Source organism: Somniosus microcephalus, chromosome 1, assembly GCF_052327205.1.
Source record: "Somniosus microcephalus isolate GS21.2 chromosome 1, FLI_Smic_1.0, whole genome shotgun sequence".
In the NCBI taxonomy this organism is placed as follows: domain Eukaryota; kingdom Metazoa; phylum Chordata; class Chondrichthyes; order Squaliformes; family Somniosidae; genus Somniosus; species Somniosus microcephalus.
Genome location: NC_140987.1, coordinates 348,620,904 through 348,631,906, shown reverse-complemented (window position 1 = coordinate 348,631,906; position 11,003 = coordinate 348,620,904).

Here is an 11,003-nt window from a genome sequence, read left to right as displayed (position 1 = left end):
TACTCTGGGATGTAGATTATCAGGTCCTGGGGATTTATCAGCTTTCAGTCCCATTAATTTCTCCAGCACTATTTTTTACTAATACTAATTTCCTTTAACTCCTCCTTCTCACTAGACCCTTCGTTCCCTAGCATTTCTGGGAAGTTATTTGTGTCCTCTTCCGTGAAGACAGAACCAAATTATTTGTTTAATTGCTCAGCCATTTCCTTGTTCCCCATTATAAATTCTCCTGTTTCTGACTGTAAGGGACCTACATTTGTCTTCACTAATCTTTTTCTTTTTACATACTTGTAGAAGCTTTTACAATTCGCTTTTATGTTCCTTGAAAGTTTACTCTCATATTCTATTTTTCCCCTCTTAATCAATCAAGGAGTGGACCAGGGTATTGCGGAGGGAGCGGGCCCTTTGGAATGCTGAAAAGGGAGTACAGGGGAAGATGTGTTTGGTGGTGGGGTCATGCTGGAGGTGGTGGGAATGGCAGAGGATGATCCGTTGAATGTGAAAGCTGGTGGGATGAAAGGTGAGGACAAGGGAAACCCTATCGTGGTTACGGGAGGGAGGGGAATGGATGAGAGCAGAAGTGCGGGAAATGGAATGGACATGGTCAGGAGCCGTGTTAACCATGTTAGAGGGGAATCCTTGGTTGAGGGAAAAGGAAGACATGTCAGACGCACTAGTATGGAAGGTGGCATCGTCAGAGCAGATGCAGCGGAGGCGGAGAAACTGGGAGAATGGAATAGAGTCCTTGCAGGAAGTGGGGTGGGAGGTATTGTAGTCCAGGTAGCTGTGGGAGTCAGTGGGCTTATATGGAATGTTTGTCAACTGGCCCTACTCTTACTTTAGATATCTTGTTGCTCTTAATGTATTTATAAAACATCTTTGGGTTTTCCTTGATGTTACTTGCCAATATTTTTTCATGCCCTCTCTTTGCTTTCCTAATTTCCTTTTTAATTTCACCCCTGCACTTTCTATACTCCTTGAGGCTTTCTGCAGTATTGAGACCTCAGTATCTGTCATAAGCTTCCCTTTTTTTCTTTATCCTACCCTGTATGCCCCTTGATATCCAGGGAGCTCTAGATTTGTTAGTCCCACCCTTTTTCTTTAAGGGAGCATACTTGCTCTGAACCCTCACTATCTCCTCCTTGAATGCCTCCCACTGCCCTGGCACTGATTTAACTTCAAGTTTCTGTCTCCAGTCCACTTTGGTTAACTCACCTCTCAGCTTAGTAAAATCAGCTTTTCCGCAATTGAGAACTTTTATTCCTGGTCCATCCTTGTCCTTTTCCGTAACTACCCTAAATCTAACTGAATTATGATCACTACCACCAATATGCTCTCCCACTGATACCCTTCCCACCTGCCCAGCTTCATTCCCTAAAATGAGGTCCAGAACCGCCCCCTCTCTTGTTGGGCTTGCTAAGTACTGGCTAAAAAAATTCTCCTGAATGCATTTTAAGAATTCTGCTCCCTCTATACCTTTCACACTAATTCTATCCCAGTTAATATTAGGGAAGTTGAAATCCCCTACTATTACTGCTTTATTATTGTACATCTCAGAAATTTGCCTACATATTTGCTCTTCTATCTCCCTCTGACTGTTCGGAGGTCTATAGTAAACTCCCAGCAGTGTGATTGCCCTTTTTTTGTTTTTCAGTTCAACCTATATGGCCTCATTAGATGATCCTTCTAAGATATCCTCCCTCCTCACAGCTGTAATTGATTCTTTAATCAATTGTGCGACCCCCTCCTTTTTTACCCCCTTCTATTGGTTCCAGTCCTGTTGAGGTGCAACCCGTCCGGCTTGTACAGGTCCCACCTCCCCCAGAAACGGTCCCACTGTCTCAGGAATTTAAAGCCCCCCCTCCTGCACCAACTCTCCAGCTATGCATTCATCTGCTCTATCCTCCTGTTTCTGTACTCACTAGCACGTGGCACCGGGAGTAATCTGGAGATTACTAGCTTTGAGGTCCTGCTTTTTAATTTCTTTCCTAGCACCCTAAAATCTGCCTGCAGGACCTCATCCCTCTTTCTACCTATGTCGTTGGTACCGATGTGGACCACGACCTCTGGCTGTTCACCCTCCCCCCTCAGAATGTCCTGCAGCCGTTCAGTGTAGAGGGAGCTTTACTGTATACCTAACTCGTGCAATACCTGACCTGGGAGTGTTTGGTGGGACAGTGTAGAGGGAGCTTTAACCCATTATTGCTCATGATTTCCCCTCCAATTACTGCTCCGAAGGTCCCTGAACCTGATACCCCTGATGATACAATGATTATTGCTGCTGACACCCCTTCCTATTACAGGGAATAGACTGATTTCAGAACAGATATACCTGTCGTATCCCAGAACCATTGCCTGAAGCTGCCACTCACCACCAAAGCAGGATGGAGACACACTGCCTGATATAAAGAGAAGGGAGAGTTTGAGGTGTAGGAAGCAGGAGGTGGGCATGGGGGCCATTGAATAGTGGGTCCTCACAATTTGAGGATGGGAGGGAGAATTCGTAAGGGGTAATTTTGGGAGTCTGTGCTCCCTGCAGCACCAGCAGACCCACACCAGGGAGAAGCCATTCGAAGGCACGGTGTGTGGGAAGGGCTTCAGCCAGTCCTGTCATTTGACCATGCACCAGTGAACTCACCCCGGGGAGAAGCCCTTCAGACGCACCGTGCGCGCAAAGTGTTTAATTCATCCAGCTGTTTGTTGCGACATCAGCAAATCCACCCTGGGGAGACCACTTGAGTTGTTCTGTGTGTGAAATGCAATTTAACACATCTGGTTAGCTGCCACACCAGTGAATTAACACCAGAGGGAAACTGTTGAATGGACTGGATTCACAACTGTCCCTGTTTCACTGAGATTCACAGAGTGAAACCAACAATAAACACTTAAGGTTTGCAGTAATTTGATGTTTAGAATGGCCTCCTATGCTGCAGTAACTGTGCCAATGAAGTTGATTATATCACTGCTCACAGTCTCACGGCACAATATCGCACTTTCCCCCCGGTGAGTTACAGAATTAAGTGTCGGCTAAAAACATTGTATTTCCACAAGGGAGAGTGTAATTATAGGAACAGGAGGAGGCCACTTCGCCCCTCGAGCCCATTCTGCCATTCAGTGAGATCATGGCTGATCTGTGACCTAACTCCATATACCCGCCTTTGCCCCATATACCTTTAGTTAACAAAAATCTATCAATCTCAGATTTAAATTTAACAATTGACCTCGCATCAATTGCTGTTTGCGGAAGAGAGTTTCAAAATTCTACCACCCTTTACGTATGTAAGTGTTTGCTAACTTCGCTCCTGAAAGGTCTGGCTCTAATTTTTAGATTATGCCCCCTAGTCCTAGACTCCCCGACCAGCGGAAATAGTCTCTCTCTATCTACCCTATCAGCAACGTTCCCTCTAAGCTGCGCAGCTCTGCAAGCACAAAACTGTGAATGGGCCACACAGCCCCTTAAAGGGGCCGCGCACCCAAAAAATTGGCAGAATATTGGCTATCAGTTCCCTTTAATATCTTGAAAACTTCGATCTAAACCCTCTAAATTCCAGGGAATACAATCCAAGATTGTGTAATCTCTCCTCGTAATTTAACCCTTGGAGTCCAGGAATCATTCTGGTAAATCTATGCTGCACTCCCTCCAAGGCCAATATATCCTTCCTAAAGTGTGGTGCCCAGAACTGCTCACAGAGCCCCAGGTGTGGTCTAACCCGGGCTCTGTGTAGCTGCAGCATAACTTCTACCCTAATAAGAGATTCAAAGAAATTCTAGTACATCGGGAGGCCACCCGGCCCATTGTACCCTTCTAGCTCAGTAACTGGGTCCCTTTCACTCCAATCCCGTATTCCTCTTTTCCAAATATCTATATTACAAGTTTGGGTCTGCTGTTAGATATTCTCTCGAGTACAGCGGTGCTGATCTCTCCTGTAAGCAGTCAGTGCCTTACGTTTAGGAGTGCGCCCTCGCTGCCCGATGTCTAATTATACAATAGTGTAGCCCCCAAGTGTAACATTAACACCCCCTTGTGGTCTGAACCAGATATCTGAGTCTTTTGTAGATGCCTCTCCAATCTTTCCACAGGGGTGCCACAAAAACTCTTGGGAAAATGTAAATCGATAAACTGCATTGTTTCACAGCGAGTGAACATACAGAGCAACAGTTCCAATGGGACTCCCTTCAATCAGTATAATGTGCCCACGTATTAACATCGAATAATCAACATGCTATGTTGCCCTACAGCAGTGGGTGTCTTGCTTGAGTTAAACCAAATTACTTAATTCCTAACCCTCTGAGTCTCAGTAAGAGCCCTCATAGTTCATAGAATCGTAGAATGTTTGTCCTCATGTCCAGGGGTTAGTTCGAGAACAGGAAGCTCACAGCAGGTCCATCAGCATCGATGGAGAGATCAGAAAAGTTAATGTTTTGGAGCTCCTGAAATGGCAGCTTTTCCGTTCTCTCCACCCCACCGATGCTCAGTGACCTGTTGTGTTTCCAGCATTTTCTGTTTCTTGTTTGAAGCTTCTAACTCAAGGCTGCTGCTGGGCCTCTCTCCATCCCGCCCCATTTGGAAACCAGCTTCATGTAAAGCTCCACAGGAAGGGCCATTCCAACACGGCATGGTGGGAATGTTTCTTTGGAGTCCCAAAGTTGAGATCATGCCTCTCCTCTTGTTCCCAATGTCTGACTTTTTAATGCACATTCTGTAAATGCCTATAGCCTTTCTTTTAAAATATACGTGCATTCACTTTCTTTTAGAATCCAGCACTTAAAACACAACTCTTTTCCAAATCTTATCTGTGGAAAAATCGTCAAAAAGGGATAAAATGGGACTTTGGAACAGGCCATTCGGCCCCTTGTGCCTGTTCCACCTTTCTGTGAGACCATGGTTGATCTGTACCTTAACTCCATTTACCCCCCTTTTCACCATCTCCCTTGATATCCTCACCCAGAAAAATCTGTCAATCTCAGTCTTGTAAATTTCAATTGACCCCGAGCATCCACAGCCTTTTGGGGAGACAGTTCCAGATTTCTACGACCCTTTGTGTGAAAAAGTGCTTCCTGATTTCACTCCTGAATGGCCAAGCTGTAATTGTAAGATTTGCCCCTTGTTTTGGTTTCTCTGTATCTACCCGAGCGAATCCTATTATCATTTTTAACAATTTTGGTTAGATTCCCCCCTCAAGCTTCTAAACTCAAACGAATACAAACCGAGTTTCTGTAACCTGTCCCCATAATTGAATCCTTTAAATTCTGGTGAATCTGTGCTGCCCCCCCTCCAAAGCCCAGAGATCCTTCCTGAGGTGCGGTGCCCAGAATCCATCCTATTCCCCCATCAGTGCTTTTATAATCTCTGCCCCAACAATCACCCCTTGCAAAGCATTCCGTATCTTTGGAGAGGCTGGAGAAGCTGGGACTGTTATCATTAGAGCAGGGAAGGTCAAGGGGAGATTTGATAGAACTGTTCAAAATGATGAGGGGTTTCGATAGAGTCAATAAGGAGAAACTGTTTCCACTGACAGGAGGGTCAGTAACCAGAGCGCTCAGATTTCAGATAATTGGCAAAAGAACCAGGGCGGAGATGAGAAAACATTTTTTTTATGCAACAAATTGTTATGATTGGGAATGCACTGCCTGAAAGATTGGTGGAAGAAGATCCAATCATAACTTTCAAAAGGGATTTGGATACATACTTGAAAAGGATAAACTTTCAGGGGAGTGGGACTAATCGGAGAGCTCTTTCAAAGAGCCAACACTGACACGATGGGCCGAATGGCCTCCTTCAGTGCTCCATGATCTCAATGAAAGTTTTCGCCAACTTTCCCGTCTTTGTTCCCCTGCCAAACCTGAGCCGATGCACTTCTATTACAGCCTCACCGACCAATGTAACAATCCCGTGCCACCAACCCCCACAGAACTGTATAAATCGCTGAAGATCCCCAGTAAGAAAAGCCCCAATTCTTTCAGCCATCCTTTATACAGTGTTCAGCTTGGATTCACAATCTTCATCTAGCCCTGTCTGTCCTGATCGCTCTCTAAGACACATCATAGTTGTTCATTATTGCCTCTGGTTGAATAGATGCCCAGTTTGGACTGATCAGATCACTGCCAGCTGGTGACTGAGCAGTGGTTTGTTCAGTGGCTTTACCAGAACTTGATGTTATCGGCAGTAATACCCTGGGCTCTGGAGCAGCTCAATTCCTGATTGGTATATCAGGGGTTGTTTCCACTGAAGCTGAGATTTAATCGAGTTTTTTAAATTAATAATTAGTCCAGGGAAAGCCCATCTCTCCCACAACTGGGAGATGCTCTTTCAGACGTGACGCTTCCATCCTCTAGAGAGAGAGACAGAAAACAGGCCCAGATGAGAGAGAGACACACAGGCACAGATGCTTCTTCTCCCTGGAGAGAAGAGGAACAGACAAAAACAAGAACAGACAGAAAGATATATTTATTATGATAATTAAAGGAATCATATTTCACCCCTTCAGAAGCCGAGAGCTTTCAGGCAGGTTAGAAGGTTGAGAAAGTTGTAGAGAGGTTTAAACATTCTTTGAAAGCTCGAAGGTGATTTAACGCCGAATTTGGAAGCCTTATGGTAGAGTTTAGCTAATCAGAAGCAAAAGAGTGCAGCAGTGAAATAGAACCGAGAATTCGAGCACTGACCAGGATAGCTAAAGCTAGACACTGACTGAAGTAAGATGGCAATGACCGTGGATGATGACCTGCTACAGGTCTCCCAGAGGAAGGTGGAACTGCCCAATGTCACAGCAGCCACCCGCCGACATATCTTGTGCTGATATCCCGAAAGGACAGTCATACCACTAGAAGCTGAGCAGTGATTCATTGAATATGGACAGTAAATGTAGCCTTGCCCAGTCTGTGAGTTACTGTTAGTGCTGAGATATTGTGAACATTACTGTTCACCCTCCAGTGCTTTAGGTTCTCTGATCACTTTGCTCTGACTGCAAAGTCCAACTGAACGTTATGATGGGATTAATTGTTTTGCAGCTGTTAAACAGATTAGTGCTGGTTAATGCCCCTGTCTGGTTTATACTAAGATGACGGATAAACTGGGAGGTAATTTACATCCAGTGTTGTCCTGCTGTTGATTGATCTGGTGAGGTTCACTAGCCTAAATTTTTCTCTTTGAACTATTTAGCCACTTTCTTTTTAAAAGCAAATTCACACTGTCCATAGGCCTCAGCACCATGCTGCACCCACACTGTCCATAGGCCTCAGCACCATGCTGCACCCACACTGTCCATAGGCCTCAGCACCATGCTGCACCCACACTGTCCATAGGCCTCAGCACCATGCTGCACCCTCACTGTCCATAGGCCTCAGCACCATGCTGCACCCATACTGTCCATAGGCCTCAGCACCATGCTGCACCCTCACTGTCCATAGGCCTCAGCACCATGCTGCACCCACACTGTCCATAGGCCTCAGCACCATGCTGCACCTACACTGTCCATAGGCCTCAGCACCATGCTGCACCCACACTGTCCATAAGCCTCAGCACCATGCTGCACCCACACTGTCCATAGGCCTCAGCACCATGGAGCACCCACACTGTCCATAGACCTCAGCACCATGCTGCACCCACACTGTCCATAGGCCTCAGCACCATGCTGCACCCACACTGTCCATAGGCCTCAGCACCATGGAGCACCCACACTGTCCATAGGCCTCAGCACCATGGAGCACCCTCACTGTCCATAGGCCTCAGCACCATGCTGCACCCACACTGTCCATAGGCCTCAGCACCATGCTGTACCCACACTGTCCATAGGCCTCAGCACCATGCTGCACCCACACTGTCCATAGGCCTCAGCACCGTGCTGCACCCACACTGTCCATAGGCCTCAGCACCATGCTGCACCCACACTGTCCATAGACCTCAGCACCATGCTGCATCCACACTGTCCATAGGCCTCAGCACCATGCTGCACCCACACTGTCCATAGGCCTCAGCACCATGGAGCACCCACACTGTCCATAGGCCTCAGCACCATGGAGCACCCTCACTGTCCATAGGCCTCAGCACCATGCTGCACCCTCACTGTCCATAGGCCTCAGCACCATGCTGCACCCACTGTCCATAGGCCTCAGCACCATGGAGCACCCTCACTGTCCATAAGCCTCAGCACCATGCTGCACCCTCACTGTCCATAGGCCTCAGCACCATGCTGCACCCACTGTCCATAGGCCTCAGCACCATGCTGTACCCACACTGTCCATAGGCCTCAGCACCATGCTGCACCCACACTGTCCATAGACCTCAGCACCATGCTGCACCCACACTGTCCATAGGCCTCAGCACCATGGAGCACCCACACTGTCCATAGGCCTCAGCACCATGCTGCACCCACACTGTCCATAGACCTCAGCACCATGCTGCACCCACACTGTCCATAGACCTCAGCACCATGCTGCACCCACACTGTCCATAGACCTCAGCACCGTGCTGCACCCACACTGTCCATAGACCTCAGCACCATGCTGCACCCTCACTGTCCATAGGCCTCAGCACCATGCTGCACCCTCACTGTCCATAGGCCTCAGCACCATGCTGCACCCACACTGTCCATAGACCTCAGCACCATGCTGCACCCACACTATCCATAGACCTCAGCACCATGCTGCACCCTCACTGTCCATAGGCCTCAGCACCATGCTGCACCTACACTGTCCATAGGCCTCAGCACCATGCTGCACCCACACTGTCCATAGACCTCAGCACCATGCTGCACCCACACTGTCCATAGACCTCAGCACCATGCTGCACCCACACTGTCCATAGACCTCAGCACCATGCTGCACCCTCACTGTCCATAGGCCTCAGCCCCATGCTGCACCCACACTGTCCATAGACCTCAGCACCATGCTGCACCCACACTGTCCATAGACCTCAGCACCATGCTGCACCCTCACTGTCCATAGGCCTCAGCACCATGCTGCACCCACACTGTCCATAGACCTCAGCACCATGCTGCACCCTCACTGTCCATAGGCCTCAGCCCCATGCTGCACCCTCACTGTCCATAGGCCTCAGCACCATGCTGCACCCTCACTGTCCATAGGCCTCAGCCCCATGCTGCACCCTCACTGTCCATAGGCCTCAGCACCATGCTGCACCTACACTGTCCATAGGCCTCAGCACCATGCTGCACCCTCACTGTCCATAGGCCTCAGCACCATGCTGCACCCTCACTGTCCATAGGCCTCAGCACCATGCTGCACCCTCACTGTCCATAAGCCTCAGCACCATGCTGCACCCACACTGTCCATAGGCCTCAGCACCATGCTGCACCCTCACTGTCCATAGGCCTCAGCACCATGCTGCATCCACACTGTCCATAGGCCTCGGCACCATGCTGCACCCACACTGTCCATAGGCCTCAGCACCATGCTGCACCCTCACTGTCCATAGACCTCGGCACCATGCTGCACCCACACTGTCCATAGGCCTCAGCACCATGCTGCACCCACACTATCCATAGACCTCAGCACCATGCTGCACCCTCACTGTCCATAGGCCTCAGCACCATGCTGCACCTACACTGTCCATAGGCCTCAGCACCATGCTGCACCTACACTGTCCATAGGCCTCAGCACCATGCTGCACCCTCACTGTCCATAGGCCTCAGCACCATGCTGCACCCACACTGTCCATAGGCCTCAGCACCATGCTGCACCCACACTGTCCATAGGCCTCAGCACCATGCTGCACCCTCACTGTCCATAGACCTCAGCACCATGCTGCACCCTCACTGTCCATAGGCCTCAGCACCATGCTGCACCCACACTGTCCATAGGCCTCAGCACCATGCTGCACCCTCACTGTCCATAGGCCTCAGCACCATGGAGCACCCACACTGTCCATAGGCCTCAGCACCATGCTGCACCCACACTGTCCATAGACCTCAGCACCATGCTGCACCCTCACTGTCCATAGGCCTCAGCACCATGCTGCACCCACACTGTCCATAGACCTCAGCACCATGCTGCACCCACACTGTCCATAGACCTCAGCACCATGCTGCACCCACACTGTCCATAGGCCTCAGCACCATGCTGCACCCACACTGTCCATAGACCTCAGCACCATGCTGCACCCTCACTGTCCATAGGCCTCAGCACCGTGCTGCACCCTCACTGTCCATAGGCCTCAGCACCATGCTGCACCCACTGTCCATAGACCTCAGCACCATGCTGCACCCACACTGTCCATAGACCTCAGCACCATGCTGCACCCACACTGTCCATAGGCCTCTTACAATATGTGCACAGTATCTGTTGTGTCTGTACCTTTAAGAGAATAACTGGTCTCAGGCTGCAGTACCGGCAGTGACCACCCCTGTATAAAAGGCGCTAGAGAGCCTCTGCTTGTTTAGTTTCACTATCGACTTCCACCAGTAAAGACTTATTTTGTTCACTCCTGCTGGTCCGTGTCTCAATCATTCACAGACTTAACACTGGCGACGAGTAAGAAACGAACTTACCTGCAACTCGGCAGCACCTCCGACGACGTTGTTGAAGGTCGGAGCCAGAAAAAGAAAAAAAAATAGAGTCCATTGACACTCGAGAAATGGGCGTCGGCCGTCAATCATCGGTTTAAAAATTTGCAGGAGAGACTGTCCAGAGCCAGGCTGGGTTCCTCGGTCCGTGGTTTCCCGGCTAATCGGGCTGGTGGCAGGTAGTGCTCTGATCCTTCCTGGGCTGCGGCGGGCTGAAGCTCGATCGGATGGCTTTTCAACGGGGCCGGGCAGCGAGTCGGGAAACAAAGAGAGAGAGAGAGGGTGGAACACACAGGGCGCGGCCGGTGTTTCGAAGCCGGGCAGCGTTCAGACCTAAGAAGAGGGAGGGAAGTGTCCCAGAGGGTCCGCTCCACGACGGGAAAATAATAAAAGAAGATGAATACGCGCAAGAAACCGTGGAAAGCAGCGCTAACAACAGCGGGGAAGAAGGCAAAGCGCGGGAGGTGCCATTTTGTTAAATCG